Below are 16732 nucleotides of genomic sequence, written 5' to 3' on the forward strand. Positions count from 1 at the left end.
ATGTTCACCCAGTTCACATTTAGGGCACAGAAAATCATTCCCCAAATTCTGGAGTCTCATGAGAAAATAAGAATGGGATTTTCTACAATAGTTTTATCTCCTAACATACTATTTCTTATATACACATATTAATGTATACCTTATACCCTTTTACTTATCCACCTGAAGCTGTCCTGAGATTAAACATGTAAGAGTAGGAGCCAGTCTTGTCTCTGCAGGGCTTTGGGGCAGAGGGATAGCCTATGAAATTGCAGATTACATCAAATAAGCTGAAGTCATCTTCATTCAGTGTCATTGTTAAATGACAATTTTGAGGACACAGTGATAAAATAAGGAAATCTGTTGAGTCAGCAGTGCAAGCCTCAAAAATGAAATGCTATACAGTATAACAGGGAGTATGAATCTCTAAAATTAATTCTTATGTCTGAATTTTTGATTGTCAATCACATATCAAACCCTGAGCTGGAAGTCATGCGTTTGATGGGTTGTCAGCCGATTGACTTGAAGTAACACTTGAAATACATTTCAATATCTTAAGTATATTTTGAACAAGATGCTAAGGTGGGATAAAGAAAGCAACTTTGATCTCCGTACTCCAGGGTTTCTCAGCCTCTGCCCTGTTGACACGGTCACTCTTTGTTGTGGAGGCACACCTGTGTGTGCACTGTAGTACGTTCAGCAGCCTCCCTGGCCTTTCTCCCACTAGATACCAGTAGCATTTACCCTCTTCTGAGATGTGACAGCCAAAAATGTCCCCAGCCATTTCCAAATGTCCCCTGGGGGGCAAAATCGCCCCCAGTTGAGAACCGCTGCTCTATGCCAAGGTAAATATTCACAACAAAGGTAGTGTCTGTTCTTAAGAGTTCTGCTGAGATCATAGCCACAGTGTATCAGACAGTGAGGCTTCTGCATAATTCCCGGAAATATCTGGAAGGTTGAATTCGGAGGATGAGGTCACTTAGCTAATAGGCTTGCAATCTGGTAACATCAGCGTTCATGGATGTTCTTTCTACGTTTGACATGCAGGTATAGTTTGTATAGCAGTTTCTTGCAGAAGATCTGTGGGAACCTCTACAGCCTTTGGAATTTGGAGATTCTGGGAGACAGCTGTAAACCAGGTCAGGGCATTGCTTGGATATGCAGAGCAAGTGATTCTCAAGAGCAGAATGGTGACTCTTTCAGAGCTTTACAAGCATGGTAACCCTTGGTCTCATCCTCCTTGACCATAGCCCTGGACTCCTGGTAACCCTTATAATTTCTTAGTTCAGGCTGCCATAACAAAACACCATAAACAGGTGGCTTATAGACAACAGAAATTTATTTCTCATAGCTCTGGAGGTTAGAGGTCCAAGATCAAATCACCAGCAGATTCAGTGTCTGGTGAGAACCCATTTCCTGGCTCATAGACAGCTGTCTTCTCTCTGTGGCCTCACATGGCAGAGGGAGTGAGAAAGCTCTCTGGGGTCTCTCTTATTAGGGCACTAATCCCATTCATGAGGGTTCCACCCTCATGACCTACTCACCTCCCAAAGGCCCTTCCTCCAAATACTATCACGTTTTATCACAAGGGGATTAGTTTTCAACATAAGAATTTTGGAGGGGGTACAAATATTCAGTCTCTACAGGGAGATAAAGTCAGAGAGCTAACTCATTCCCAGCTGTTTTTAAGCAAAGCTCTCCTGTCAGGGGTGCTGTAGAAAGAGCACTGTGGTGGATTAGAATTGAACCCAATCATTATTCTAAAATCCTCCCCGACTCTAAGATTCTATGTCCAGTCCAAATATCCTCTCTTTGACAGAGCTGTAGGGTCGGCTGGTAATAGCAACAGCCCCTAAAATGGCCTCTAGGACTTTGGCCTTCTTAAAACAGAGCTGCGCTGGCCACTGGAATTCACGTAAGCGACAACTCAGAGGCAGTTTCTTCTGTTGTCTTCTCACCAGCCCTGGCTTTCTTCTTAGATGTTAGTTGGGTCACAAAGATCATCCCTCTAGTCCCTTTGTTCCACCCCAGACCCCTCCAGTTCTTCCAGGTTCACAGCTACTCCCTACTTTATTTACCTGCCTGCTGCCTTTGCTCCTTGCCTGCCATCTGCCCAAGACCCATCTTGGTTTTCATTTCTCCAAGATCCCACTCCCACTCCTTCCCAAGCTGCTTGTGTGGAAGGAGACTCTGTGACCACCACTGCCCCATCCTCCCATCCTGGTTGTATGGCCAAGCCTCCTGGTGCCCCAGCTGTGAACACTGATGTCATTGTCTTCCTTCCCAGAGCTCTGTGCCTCGAAGTTGTGGACTGCTCCCAACCGCATCTCTTCACCCTCACCGCACTTATCCATCTTTTAAAATTGTGGCTTTCATCATTTGCGTGAAAATAGGGAAAAATTACATCCCGCTAATGGATGGTATGTACGGTTGGTCCTCATTTTTTGATGATTCTATATTTGCTAGTTTGCCCAGTTGCTATAATTTATTTGTACCCCACCCCCCAAATCAGTACTCATGAACTTTTGTGGTCATTTGTGGACATGCTCAGGGTAGTGAAAAATCTGAGTCACCAAACTTGCACATTCTCAGCTGAGGGAGGAGAGCAAGGTGATGCCCTGCTTTCTTGCTTCAACTCATACTGTAAGTAAGTGTCTTTTTCAGGGTCTATTTGGTGACATAGTTTTTGCATTTTTACGACTTTGTTGGTGATTTTGCTGTTTAAAATGGCCCCCAAGCATAATGATAGCATTCTGTGTCATGTTCCAAAGTGCAAGAAGGCTGTGATGTGCCTTATGGAGAAAATAATGTATGTTAGATAAGCTTCCTTCAGGCATCAGTTGTAGAGCTCTTAGCTGTGATTTCAAGGTTAATGAATCAACAGTGTATATTAGATAAGGTGTCTTTAAACAAAAACACGCATAAAACAATGCTATGTATTGATCAGTTGATGCAAATGTGACCAGAAGCTTGCAGGAACAAAACCCTGTATTTCCCCTGGGAGCAATCGTTCAGTATTCACTAATTCAGTGTTCACAGCAGCAACTTTTTAGTACATAACTACCACGAGTGATGAGAATGAACTGCATGTATATATATATATGTTCACTTGAAGGATAGGCAAAGCAGCTAGTAGCACTGAGTGAGTGCTCCAGAAAGCAAAGCCAGGCAGCTGGGGGACACTGATGGGAGGAGACTTTTTACTGCAATAACTTTTGTATTTTGTGCCCTATAATTATGCCCATCAAAAAACTAAATTAAAAAATTTAAAAAGCAAATAATAAAATGAAAACAATACAGTTTAATCATTTTTCTCTTCGATTTCAGGAAACAAAGCAACTCCTACCAAAAATCCAATCACTCAAACTCCCTCCCCAGTCTTCAAGGCCCTGCATAAGCCACTCCCATGCTCTGCCTTCCCAGCTCTGCTTCTCATCACCCCCTTCATGAATGTCGCAGGTCATCCATCTGGTCTACTCATTGCTCAGTACTTCAGTGACTTTGCCGTTGCTCACTCCGTACTTAGCAGAAACACTTCTGTCCCCTCTACCTAGCAACACTCTGCTTTTCCTTCAAAGTCTTTGATGAGTTTCCTGATCACCCCACCCAAAGAGATCTTTCTCTTTTCCTTTCTGGAACCCCTTAGAGTTCACTGCCACACAGGGCAAGAACGTTTTGAGACGGCCTCAGGCAAAGCATTGTATCACTAGGGTCTATGCTCTTTGCGGAGAAATAGAATGAAGGACCTTGTCCCCCTTCAGAGCACTAGTGTCAGCCAGCAGTGGTCCTCACTCCTGGCTGAACATCAGACCTGCCTGGCAATCTTTAAAAAATACAGATGGGCGAGTTCCCTGGTGGCCTAAAGGTTAGGACTCCAGGCTTACACTGCCGAGGCCCAGGTTCGATCCCTGGTCAGGGAGCATCCTGCAAGCTGCGTGGTATGGCCAATAAATAAATAAATAAACAAACAAATAAATAATTTTTAAAAAAACAACAACAAAAAAAGAAAAAACAGATGGGGAGACCGTTCTAACCTAAGTAGTCTGGAGTGGGACTCAGGAGCCAGGACTTTTATAAAGCTTTCCAGATGATTCTAACGTGCAACCAGGGTTGAGACTGAACAAAAGAGAAGTACAAGGCCCAGGCAGTTTCTGTAGTTGGATGATTTTAAAGTCTGGTCCCCAGACCAGCAGCATTAGCGTCACCTGGGAACATCTTAGAAATGCACATTCACAGGCCCCACCCCAGACTCACTGAATCAGAAACTCTGGGGTGGGGCAATCGTGTTTTAAACCCTCCACATGATTCTGATGTATAGTAAGATGTGAGAACCACTGCTCTTGCAACAGACAGTTCACTGAAAAGGAAATACATATAGTGAATAAACAAATGAAAAAGCACTCAACCTCACAATTAGGGAAGTAGAAATGAAAACAACAAGGAGATACACTTTTTGTCTTTCAAATTAGTAAAAATTTAAAATATTGATAAAAATCTAGTGTGGCAGTAGGAGCCAGGAAACATATTCTCATATTCCACTAGAAGCATAAACCAATATAACATATTTGGGAGGGGGGTTGGCAGTTGAATTTAAAACTTAAAATATGCGTATCTCACGACCAAGCAATTCCTCTTCCCAGCCTCTCTGCTAGAGAAACACTTGAATCAGTGCATAAATAGACACATACAAAGATATTCATAGTGCTGTTGCTGGCAATGGGAGAAAGCTGGAAACAACTTAAACGTTCATCAGTAGAGGAATGTCTAAGTACCCCAGCACAGCTACTGTGGAATACTATGCAGCAGGTAAAAAGAATGGGGTGGCTCTGTATGTACACATGTGGAACTCACCCTGAGACATTGTGGAACACAAAGGCAAGTTGCAGAAATATATATAAAATATGGTACCATTTAAGTTAGGAAAAACATACCCACATGCTCTAAATCTTCTCTGTGAGTGCATAATTACGAAAGTGCATAGAAAAGTAGGACAATTATTTCCTCCATAGGGGGCAAAAGTAAGGGGAACAGATCTAGAATGGAAGTGTGAAAGAGACTTCCAACTTATCTGTAATTTTAAAATTTCTGGGCTTCCGTGGTGGCACAGTGGTTAAGAATGGCCTGCCAGTGCAGGGGACACGGGTTTGAGCCCTGGTCCTGGAAGATCCCACATGCCGTGGAGCAACTAAGCCTGTGCGCCACAACTACTGAGCCTGCACTCTAGAGCCTGTGAGCCACAACTACTGAGACTGCATACCACAACTGCTGAAGCCCGCGCACCTAGAGCCCGTGGTCTGCAACAAGAGAAGCCATCACAATGAGAAGCCCCTGCTCGCTGAAACTAGAGAAAGCCCGCGCGGAGCAACGAAGACCCAACACAGCCAAAAATAAATAAATAAAATAATATATTAAAAAGAAAATTTCTTTTAAGATTTATGTATGCAAATGTTTCTTGACCAATGAAAAACATTTTTTAAAAAAATTTTTATTTATTTATTTATTTATTCATGGCTGTGCTGGGTCTTCGTTTCTGTGCGAGGGCTTTCTCTAGTTGCGGCAAGTGGGGGCCACTCTTCATCGCGGTGTGTGGGCCTCTCATTATCGCGGCCTCTCTTGTGGCGGAGCACAGGCTCCAGACGCGCAGGCCCAGTAATTGTGGCTCACGGGCCTAGTTGCTCCGCGGCATGTGGGATCTTCCCAGACCAGGGCTCGAACCCGTGTCCCCTGCATTGGCAGGCAGATTCTCAACCACTGCGCCACCAGGGAAGCCCCAAAAATTTTTGAGAGTGAAAAAAATATCTGTGGCAATAATATACTAATATGGGGTTCTTAATCTTTTTTGGTCATGACTTCTGAGAATTTGATGAAAGTTTTCCCCCTAACTTCCACAAAGGTACAAAAGTTTTTGTTTAATTTCAGGGAATTTCTAGATACCCTGAAACCCACTCATAGACCGCTCAGGCCTTCTGGACCTCAGGCTGAGGGTTTCTGGCCTGCATGATCTTTGAGGATCCTACTTTGCTTTCTGCTCTGGGCTCCATGACCCCTCTTTGGCATCCGTGTCCCAGAGGAGTCATAACATCTGACAGCTATTTTTATGAGTGTCAGCAGCCCTTCTTCGGCAGATTAAATTTCCCCAGAAGGTAGATTTTCGCTGACGTCTTAATACTTGGAAAGGAGCAGGTGATCCTTGAGGAGTGAGTGGATATAGCATATGGTTTGCCGAGCCACAGACAGAAGCTGATCTGTGTCAGGGAAGCTTCAAGTGCTCTGCATTTGCTCTTTTAGATCATCAGGTTCTTTTTATAAGTCCTGCCATGTCATTCTGCCATTACATGCACACAGACCCTTTTACAGTGTTTTCCACTTGCCTGTAAAAATAGATTTTGTTTTTTGCTTCAATGCTTTAAAAGGAGAAAGGGTCGGGAAAAGGGTATCTTTTCACTCTTTCTAAAATTTTAATCAGTTTTCCTTCCACTATTTCAAAATGGTTGCAGAAAGAAGGTTTTTTTTTTTTTTAGTCATTTCTGAGATATACATTTTTTTAAATTAATTAATTAATTTATTTTTGGCTGCATTGGGTCTTTGTTGCTGCGCGCGGACTTTCTCTGGTTGCGGCGAGCAGGGGTTACTCTTCGTTGCGGTGCGCGGGCTTCTCATTGCGGTGGCTTCTCTTGTTGCGGAGCATGGGCTCTAGGCGCGCGGGCTTCAGTAGTTGTGGCGCACGGCCTCAGTAGTTGTGGCTCGCGGACTCTAGAGCGCAGGCTCAGTAGTTGTGGTGCATGGGCTTAGTTGCTCCACGGCATGTGGGATCAGGGCTCGAACGGTGTCCCCTGCATTGGCAGGTGGATTCTTAACCACTGCGCCACCAGGGAAGTCCCTGAGATATACATTTTGAAGTAATAACTAGAATTATGACTTATAACATTATACCAGAACATATAAGATTTTTAGAAATTTCATATAATGTCTGAAACATTTCTATTAACATATTTCCATACAAATAACCCAAAGAAAGTCTAGTATTAGTTGTTTTTTTTGTTTGTTTGTTTGTTTATACTGCAGGTTCTTATGAGTCATCAATTTTATACACATCACTGTATACATGTCAATCCCTATCGCCCAATTCAGCACACCACCATCCCCACCCCACCGCGGTTTTGCCCCCGTGGTGTCCATACGTTTGTTCTCTACATCTGTGTCTCAACTTCTGCCTTGCAAACCGGTTCATCTGTACCATTTTTCTAGGTTCCACATACATGTGTTAATATATGATATTTGTTTTTCTTTTTCTGACTTACTTCACTCTGTATGACAGTCTCTAGATCCATCCACGTCTCAACAAATGACTCAATTTCGTTCTTTTTTATGGCTGAGTAATATTCCATTGTATATATGTACCACATCTTCTTTATCCATTCATCTGTCGATGGGCATTTAGATTGCTTCCATGACCTGGCTATGGTAAATAGTGCTGCAGTGAACATCGGGGTGCATGTGTCTTTTTGAATTATGGTTTTCTCTGGGTATATGCCCAGTAGTGGGATTGCTGGATCATATGGTAATTCTATTTTTAGTTTTTTAAGGAACCTCCATACTGTTCTCCGTAGTGGCTGTATCAATTTACATTGTGCAAGAGGGTTCCCTTTTCTCTACACCCTCTCCAGCATTTGTTGTTTGTAGATTTTCTGATGATGCCTATTCTAAGTGGTGTGAGGTGATACCTCGTTGTAGTTTTGATTTGCATTTCTCTAATAATTAGTGATGTTGGGCATCTTTTCATGTGCTTCGTGGCCGTCTGTATGTCTTCTTTGGAGAAATGTCTATTTAGGTCTTCTGCCCATTTTTGGATTGGGGTGCTTGTTTCTTTAATATTGAGCCGAATGAGCTGTTTATATATTTTGGAGATTAATCCTTTGTCCGTTGATTCGTTTGCAAATATTTTCTCCCATTCTGAGGGTTGTCTTTTCGTCTTGTTTATGGTTTCCTTTGCTGTGCAAAAGCTTTGAAGTTTCATTAGGTCCCATTTGTTTATTTTTGTTTTTATTTCCATTACTCTAGAAGGTGGATCAAAAACGATCTTGCTGTGATTTATGTCAAAGAGTGTTCTTCCTATGTTTTCCTCTAAGAGTTTTATAGTGTCCAGTCTTACATTTAGGTCTCGAATCCATTTTGAGTTTATTTTTGTGTATGGTGTTAGGGAGTGTTCTAATTTCATTCTTTTACATGTAGCTGTCCAGTTTTCCCAGCACCACTTATTGAGGAGACTGTCTTTTCTCCATTGTTTATCTTTGCCTCCTTTGTCATAGATTAGTTGACCATAGGTGTGTGGGTTTATCTCTGGGCTTTCTATCTTGTCCCATTGATCTATGTTTCTGTTTCTGTGCCAGTACCATATTGTCTTGATTACTGTAGCTTTGTAGTATAGTCTGAAGTCAGGGAGTCTGATTCCTCCAGCTCTGTTTTTTTCCCTCAAGACTGCTTTGGCTATTCGGGGTCTTTTCTGTCTCCATACAAATTTTAAGATGATTTGTTCTAGTTCCATAAAAAATGCCATTGGTAATTTGATAGGGATTGCATTGAATCTGTAGATTGCTTTGGGTAGTATAGTCATTTTCACAATATTGATTCTTCCGGTCCAAGAACATGATATATCTCTCCATCTGTTGGTATCATCTTTAATTTCTTTCATCAGTGTCTTATAGTTTTCTGCATACAGGTCTTTTGTTTCCCTAGGTAGGTTTATTCCTAGGTATTTTACTGTTTTTGTTGCAATGGTAAATGGGAGTGTATCCTTAATTTCTCTTTCAGATTTTTCATCATTAGTGTATAGGAATGCAAGAGATTTCTGTGCATTAATTTTGTATCCTGCAACTTTACCAAATTCATTGATTAGCTCTAGTAGTTTTCTGGTGGCATCTTTAGGACTCTCTACATAACATATAGTATCATGTCATCTGCAAACAGTGACAGTTTTACTTCTTCTTTTCCAATCTGGATTCTTTTTATTTCTTTTTCTTCTCTGATTGCCGTGGCTAGGACTTCCAAAACTATGTTGAATAATAGTGGTGAGAGTGGACATCCTTGTCTTGTTCCTGATCTTAGAGGAAATGCTTTCAGTTTTTCACCATTGAGAATGATGTTTGCTGTGGGTTTGTCGTATATGGCGTTTATTATGTTGAGGTAGGTTCCCTCTGTGCCCACTTTCTGGAGAGTTTTTATCATAAATGGGTGTTGAATTTTGTCAAAAGCTTCTTCTGCATCTATTGAGATAGTCATATAGTTTTTATTCTTCAATTTGTTAATATGGTGTATCACATTGATTGATTTGCGTATATTGAAGAATCCTTGCATCCCTGGGATAAATCCCACTTGATCATGGTGTATGATCCTTTTAATGTGTTGTTGGATTCTGTTTGCTAGTATTTTGTTGAGGATTTTTACGTCTATATTCATCAGTGATATTGGTCTGTAATTTTCTTTTTTTGTAGTATCTTTGTCTGGTTTTGGTATCCGGGTGATGGTGGCCTCATAAAATGAGTTTGGGAGTGTTCCTTCCTCAGCAATTTTTTGGAAGAGTTTGAGAAGGATGGGTGTTAGCTCTTCTCTAAATGTTTGATAGAATTCACCTGTGAAGCCATCTGGTCCTGGACTTTTGTTTGTTGGAAGATTTTTAATCACAGTATCAATTTCATTACTTGTGATTGGTCTGTTCATATTTTCTATTTCTTCCTGGTTCAGTCTTGGAAGGGTATACCTTTCTAAGAATTTGTCCATTTCTTCCAGGTTGTCCATTTTATTGTCATAGAGTTGTTTGTAGTAGTCTCTTAGGATGCTTTGCATTTCTGCAGTGTCTGTTGTAACTTCTCCTTCTTCATTTCTGATTTTATTGATTTGAGTCCTCTCCCTCTTTTTCTTGATGAGTCTGGCTAATGGTTTATCAATTTTGTTTATCTTCTCAAAGGGATAAACTAACCAGCTTTTAGTTTTATTGATCTTTGCTATTGTTTTCTTTGTTTCTATTTCATTTATTTCTGCTCTGATCTTTATGATTTCTTTCCTTCTACTAACTTTGGGTTTTGTTTGTTCTTCTTTCTCTAGTTCCTTTAGGTGTAAGGTTAGATTGTTTATTTGAGATTTTTCTTGTTTCTTGAGGTAGGCTTGTATTGCTATAAACTTCCCTCTTAGAACTGCTTTTGCTGCATCCCATAGGTTTTGGATTGTCGTGTTTTCATTGTCATTTGTCTCTAGGTATTTTTTGATTTCCTCTTTGATTTCTTCAGTGATCTCGGTTATTTAGTAACGTATTGTTTAGCCTCCATGTGTTTGTGTTTTTTACGTTTTTTTCCCTGTAATTGATTTCTAATCTCATAGCATTGTGGTCAGAAAAGATGCTTGATATGATCTCAATTTTCTTAAATTTACTGAGGCTTGATTTGTGACCCAAGATGTGATCTATCCTGGAGAATGTTCCGTGCGCACTTGAGAAGAACGTGTAATCTGCTGTTTTTGGATGGAATGTCCTATAAAAATCAATTAAATCTATCTGGTCTGTTGTGTCATTTAAAGCTTATGTTTCCTTAATAATTTTCTGTTTGGATGATCTGTCCATTGGTGTAAGTGAGGTGTTAAAGTCCCCCACTATTTTTGTGTTACTGTCGATTTCCTCTTTTATAGCTGTTAGCAGTTGCCTTATGTATTGAGGTGCTCCTATGTTGGGTGCGTATATATTTATAATTCTTATATCTTCTTCTTGGATTGATCCCTTGATCATTATGTAGTGTCCTTCCTTGTCTCTTGTAACATTCTTTATTTTAAAGTCTATTTTATCTGATATGAGTATTGCTACTCCAGCTTTCTTTTGATTTCCATTTGCATGGAGTATCTTTTTCCATCCCCTCACTTTCAGTGTGAATGTGCCCTTAGATCTGAAGTGGGTCTCTTGTAGACAGCATATATATGGGTCTTGTTTTTGTATCCATTCAGCAAGCCTGTGTCTTTTGGTTGGAGCATTTAGTCCATTCACGTTTAAGGTAATTATCGATATGTATGTTCCTATGACCATTTTCTTAATTGTTTTAGGTTTGTTTTTGTAGGTCCTTTTCTTCTCTTGTGTTTCCCACTTAGAGAAGTTCCTTTAGCATTTGTTATAGAGCTAGTTTGGTGATGCTGAATTCTCTTAGCTTTTGCTTGTCTGTAAAGCTTTTGATTTCTCCATCGAATCTGAATGAGATCCTTGCCAGGTAGAGTAATCTTGGTTGTAGGTTCTTCTCTTTCATCACTTTAAGTATATCATGCCACTCCCTTCTGGCTTGCAGAGTTTCTGCTGAGAAATCAGCTGTTAACCTTATGGGAGTTCCCTTGTATGTTATTTGTCGTTTTTCCCTTGCTGCTTTCGATAATTTTTCTTTGTCTTTAATTTTTGCCAATTTGATTACTATGTGTCTTGGCGTGTTGCTCCTTGGGTTTATCCTGTATGGGACTCTCTGCTCTTCCTGGACTTGGGTGGCTATTTCCTTTCCCATGTTAGGGAAGTTTTCGACTATAATCTCTTCAGATATTTTCTCTGGTCCCTTCTCTCTCTCTTCTCCTTCTGGGACCCCTATAATGCGAATGTTGTTGCATTTAATGTTGTCCCAAAGGTCTCTTAGGCTGTCTTCATTTCTCCTCATTCTTTTTTCTTTATTCTGTTCCGCAGCAGTGAATTCCACCATTCCGTCTTCTAGGTCACTTATCCGTTCTTCTGCCTCAGTTATTCTGCTATTGATTCCTTCTAGTGTAGTTTTCATTTCAGTTATTGTATTTTTCATCTCTGTTTGTTTGTTCTTTAATTCTTCTAGGTCTTTATTAAACATTTCTTGCATCTTCTCGATCTTTGCCTCCATTCTTTTTCCGAGGTCCTGGATCATCTTCACTATCATTATTCTGAATTCTTTTTCTGGAAGGTTGCCTATCTCCACTTCATTTAGTTGTTTTTCTGGGGTTTTATCTTGTTCCTTCATCTGGTACATAGCCCTCTGCCTTTTCATCTTCTCTATCTTTCTGTGACTGTGGTTTTGTTCCACAGGCTGCAGGATTGTAGTTCTTCTTGCTTCTGCTCTCTGCCCTCTGGTGGATGAGGCTATCTAAGAGGCTTGATGGGCGGGACTGGTGGTGGGTAGAGCTGGCTGTTGCTCTGGTGGGCAGAGCTCAGTAAAACTTTAATCTGCTTGTCTGCTGATGGGTGGGGCTGGGTTCCCTCACTGTTGGTTGACTGGCCTGAGGTGACCCAACACTGGAGCCTACCTGGGCTGGATTTATTCATCCTTTCCTTAGCTTCTCATTGATTTACTTGCATTCTAAGTAGGAAACGAGAGGCCTAAACACTGTGCAGACTTCTCTAAGAAATGTGACTTTTTAAAGGTCACTCCTTTAAAATGACAACAACAACAACAGCAACGCACTGTGGGCTTTATTCAGTAGGGATGCAGCTGAATATTCTTGAGTCCCTTCTCCTCTTGGAGAATGTTTTCTGCACCTGGCATTGAAGCCTCTCCATAGGCTGGTCTGACCTGTCTTCTCAGGCTCGCTGCTTGCTTCCATGAACTCTTGGGTCCAGCCACTCTTTTTTTTTTTTTTTTTTTGCTTTATTTTTTCTTTCACTTTTATTGAGATATAATTGACATACAGTACTGTATAAGTTTAAGGAGTACAGCATAATGATTTGATGTATATACATCATGAAGTGATTATCACAATAAGTTTAGTGAACATCATCTCATATAGATGCAAAATGAAATAAACAGAAAGAAATTCTTTTTCTTGTGGAGAACTCTTAGGGTTTACTCTCTTAACAACTTTCATATATAACATACAGCAGCATGAATTATATTTATCATGTTGTACTTTACATCTCTAGTACTTATTTATCTTATACCTGGAAGTTTGTGCCTTTTGACTGCCTTCATCCAATTGCCCCTTCCTCCAACCTCTGCCTCTGGGAACCACAAATCTGATCTCTTTTTCTTTTCTTTTTTTTTTTTAATTATTATTTATTTATTTATTTATTTATTTATTTATTTTTGGCTGTGTTGGGTCTTCGTTTCTGTGCGAGGGCTTTCTCTAGTTGTGGCAAGTGGGGGCCACTCTTCATCGCGGTGCGCGGGCCTCTCACTATCACGGCCTCTCTTGTTGCGGAGCACAGGCTCCGGACACGCAGGCTCAGTAGTTGTGGCTCACGGGCCTAGTCGCTCCGCGGCATGTGGGATCTTCCCAGACCAGGGCTCGAACCCGTGTCCCCTGCATTGGCAGGCAGATTCTCAACCACTGCACCACCAGGGAAGCCCCTGATCTCTTTTTATATGAGTGAGTTAGTTTGTTTGTTTGTTTTTCTTTTTCTTTTTTAAATTTACTTTATTTTTGGCTGCATTGGGTCTTCGTTGCTGCGCGCGGGCTTTCCCTAGTTGCGGTGAGCAGGGGCTATGCTTCGTTGCGGTGCGTGGGCTTCTCATTGCAGTGGCTTCTCTTGTTGTGGAGCATGGGCTTCAGTAGTTGTGGCTCGTGGGCTCTAGAGCGCAGCCAGCCACTCTTTAAAAAACCCCTTCCTGCTTCTGAGTCTTTGCTCATGCCCTTCTGACCCTCCCTCATATGGCCCCAGACACATCTATCTTTTCTTTACTCATCATGACCCAGATCCCAATCTAAGTTTTTCAGGGAGCGTTTGCAGATGAACCCAGATGACCATTCTCATTCTCCTTTGAGTGTTTACAAAAATTCCTCTTTTCTACTCACAAGGGGCTTCTCTGTGGAATGTTTGTTGTGTTGTAGCTGCTGCTTGACAAATGTGTGTTGTTCGGTAAGATGCTTGGGAGGGTTTCTGTGAGGAGAAAGCATTTGAGTTGAAGTCTGCATGATCAAAGGTACCAGCCATGCAAGAACCAGAGAAAGAGTGTTAGGTTGAAGGATCAGTAGGTGCCAAGGCCTTGAGGCAGGAAGGAGCTTAGCATGTGGGTGATCGTAGGTTTCCTTTTAAAAAAAGGACTTTTATAAGAGGACTGCATTTCCCTACAACATCTAGCACATAGTAAGGCAATCAGCTGCTAGACTGTCATCTCCATGAGGGTAGATTCCACACCTGTCTCACTTTCCATAACCAGGACAGCGATTGGCACATACCACACACTCAAACTGATGGAGGAGTGGATGGCTGCTCATTGAGTAACTGAACGACTTATCTCTGGTCTGATGGCAACTTTGCATCAAAGCCAGAATGGACCAAAGATCTCCTTCACTCCTAAATGTGGGTCCGTGCTGAGCCATCTCTCTTTAGCTAAAGATGTCTGGGTGGTTTAGTGTCACTGTGCACTCAATGAAATAAGAACAGGGCACTTACTTCCTTTTTGGAGGAACATTGTCCACATGAGTGAGATCTCATCTACCAAATGTTTGGGACTTTTGGAAGCTGCTCAGTAAATTCAGGCGATTCCTACAGTATGGCTCAGCCGGTGCGCAGCCAGAAGTCACCATATATGAAGTTTTACCCCAGTGGCAGTGGGAATGTGCTGTGACCAGTCCCTGCACTCGCCCCTGTAGGATTCCAAAGCTGGCACCTCTTTTAAGATTTTTGAATGTGGATAAAGCATTCCATCATGTTAGCAGGGCACTCTTACCTTCCATGCTGCTCAGTTTATTGTTGTAGTCATTCCAAGGCTCCTTTCTGGCCCTTGTCTTGCATTCTCTCAAGGAGAAGCCTCTGCTACAGTCATTCAAAGTATTCCCTAGTGGAGTGTTGTTTTTAGCATATTGAGGAGACCATCCGTTCATAGAAGCAATACTGTAGTAAGATCAGTTTCCAAGAGCATCTGGTCTAATAAAGAATATAATCAAAAGCTTTGTTAATAATGAGCCTCCCTGATACCTTCTCTCTCAAACAACAGTAGCAACCACAACAGTTGAAACTATAGGCCTACGTCAGCATTCGGTATAAGGGTAAAGAGTGTAAACTACTCTAAACATCTTTGAAATGCTAAGTGTAATTTATTCTTTCAGTGTTCTACTTTTCAGTATTATTGTATAGGATTATAAAATAGTAGAAATAGTGGCCACTTGTTCAAATAGGGAAGTGGGTGAAGCACTTTGATGCTCTTCTTCCAATGTATGAAGACACACCAGTTCACCCTACCAAGGGGTCAAATGTTTTCTAAACAGCAAAAGTAGGTACCTTTGGAGTGATATTTTTTAGAAAAAATTCTTAGCCCAATCCTGTTTGCAAACCCATTCTGCTGCTACTACCACTGCCGATGGCCGGCCAGACCTGAATACAAGTGCAGAGGCCATCTGTAGGCTCACTGCCTATCCTGTGATTCACGAGCCAAGCTAAACTCAGGGCTCAGCTTTATTTTTGCACAGCAACAGATGACCTGGGCTGAGTATTTCTCAGCCCACAACCGAGTTGTTTTCACCATTCAACTTGAAATGTCAGGTCCAACACTGACCTGGTATAGTGGTCAGAGTTCCATATTGTATGTATACTAATATATAACTGATGAGGGTGGGAAGAAGAGACAGGATAGAATGGCAGGGTCCCTTTTACCACCTCACAATTACTATCTAAGAGGACAATGCCTGGGGTACAGTTTGACCTTAGACAGAAACATGGTAGCACTGGATCTACCATGTAGAGGCGAAAGACAAAGGGTCTTCACTTAGTCCAGTTCTGGACACTATGAAACAGGTAAACTGCTAGTAAAACCTGAAGGGATCTCCCACACATTTTTACCCATAATATTACTGAGACCCAGAGAGCAGGATTGAAGAGGTAAGAGCATGGGCTTTGGTGTGTGTCAGACGAGTTTTTTTTCTTCTTGGCTCCAAAACTCACTATAACTGTGGTTTTAGAAAACTGTTAACGCTCCCTAAACCTCAGTTTCATTATCTGTAAATGAGGGGTAAGAGAAGCACCTTCTTAACAAGGAACGTAAGGAGCGAGTTAGAGAATATATGTGACACGATCAACAAATGTCGTTGACTGGGGCACTGTGTGTACTCAGCAAATGTTGAGTTCATGATAATCCAAGATTAATATACTACCTGGTGAGTAACACATGATTGACGATAACGTTTCCTTGATCGGGTCAGTACAGAAGCCTGGGGTCGGGTAGATCAATTGAAGTTAGATGACCCCACCACTTGGTTTCTGAGAAGAACCCCACGGGGATTTACAGCTTCGGCCCCATCTCTCAGCCAGACTTGCAGTGTCAGGACGACACTGAGCAGGCTCATTGTGTCCTCAGATTTCTCTCCCTGTGGGGATCAAGGAGGGGGAGCCCAAGCCTTGGATTATGAAGACATTCTTGCCTCTCCCTGTGTAAAATGATAATGCCAAGGGTGCCTGGCACCACGCAAGGGAATGTGTCCTCCCTCCACGGCTTCTTGACCCTACACGATAACTAGGTGCTTGCGGATATTAGACCCTGGGGACTGTCTTGAAAACCCTTGTTTCTCTCCCCTTTCTTCTTTGTTTGTTTAATCAGCTGTGTTGTACAGTGGGGTACGGGATGCGTTTCTGCTTCCTGGCAGTGATTGTTACCTTAAACAATTTTTTAATAGACTTTTTTCTGGAGCAATTTTATGTTCATAGCAAATTGGGCAGAAAGCACAGAGAATGCCCATATACTCCCTACCCCTCAAACACACACAGCCGCCCCACTAGAGGGTACCTTTGTGACAGTCAGTGAACCTACAGTGACATGTCATTATCACCCAGATTCCATAG

This window comes from Balaenoptera physalus (assembly GCF_965194825.1).
Source record: "Balaenoptera physalus genome assembly, chromosome: 20".
Classification (NCBI taxonomy): Eukaryota; Metazoa; Chordata; class Mammalia; order Artiodactyla; family Balaenopteridae; genus Balaenoptera; species Balaenoptera physalus.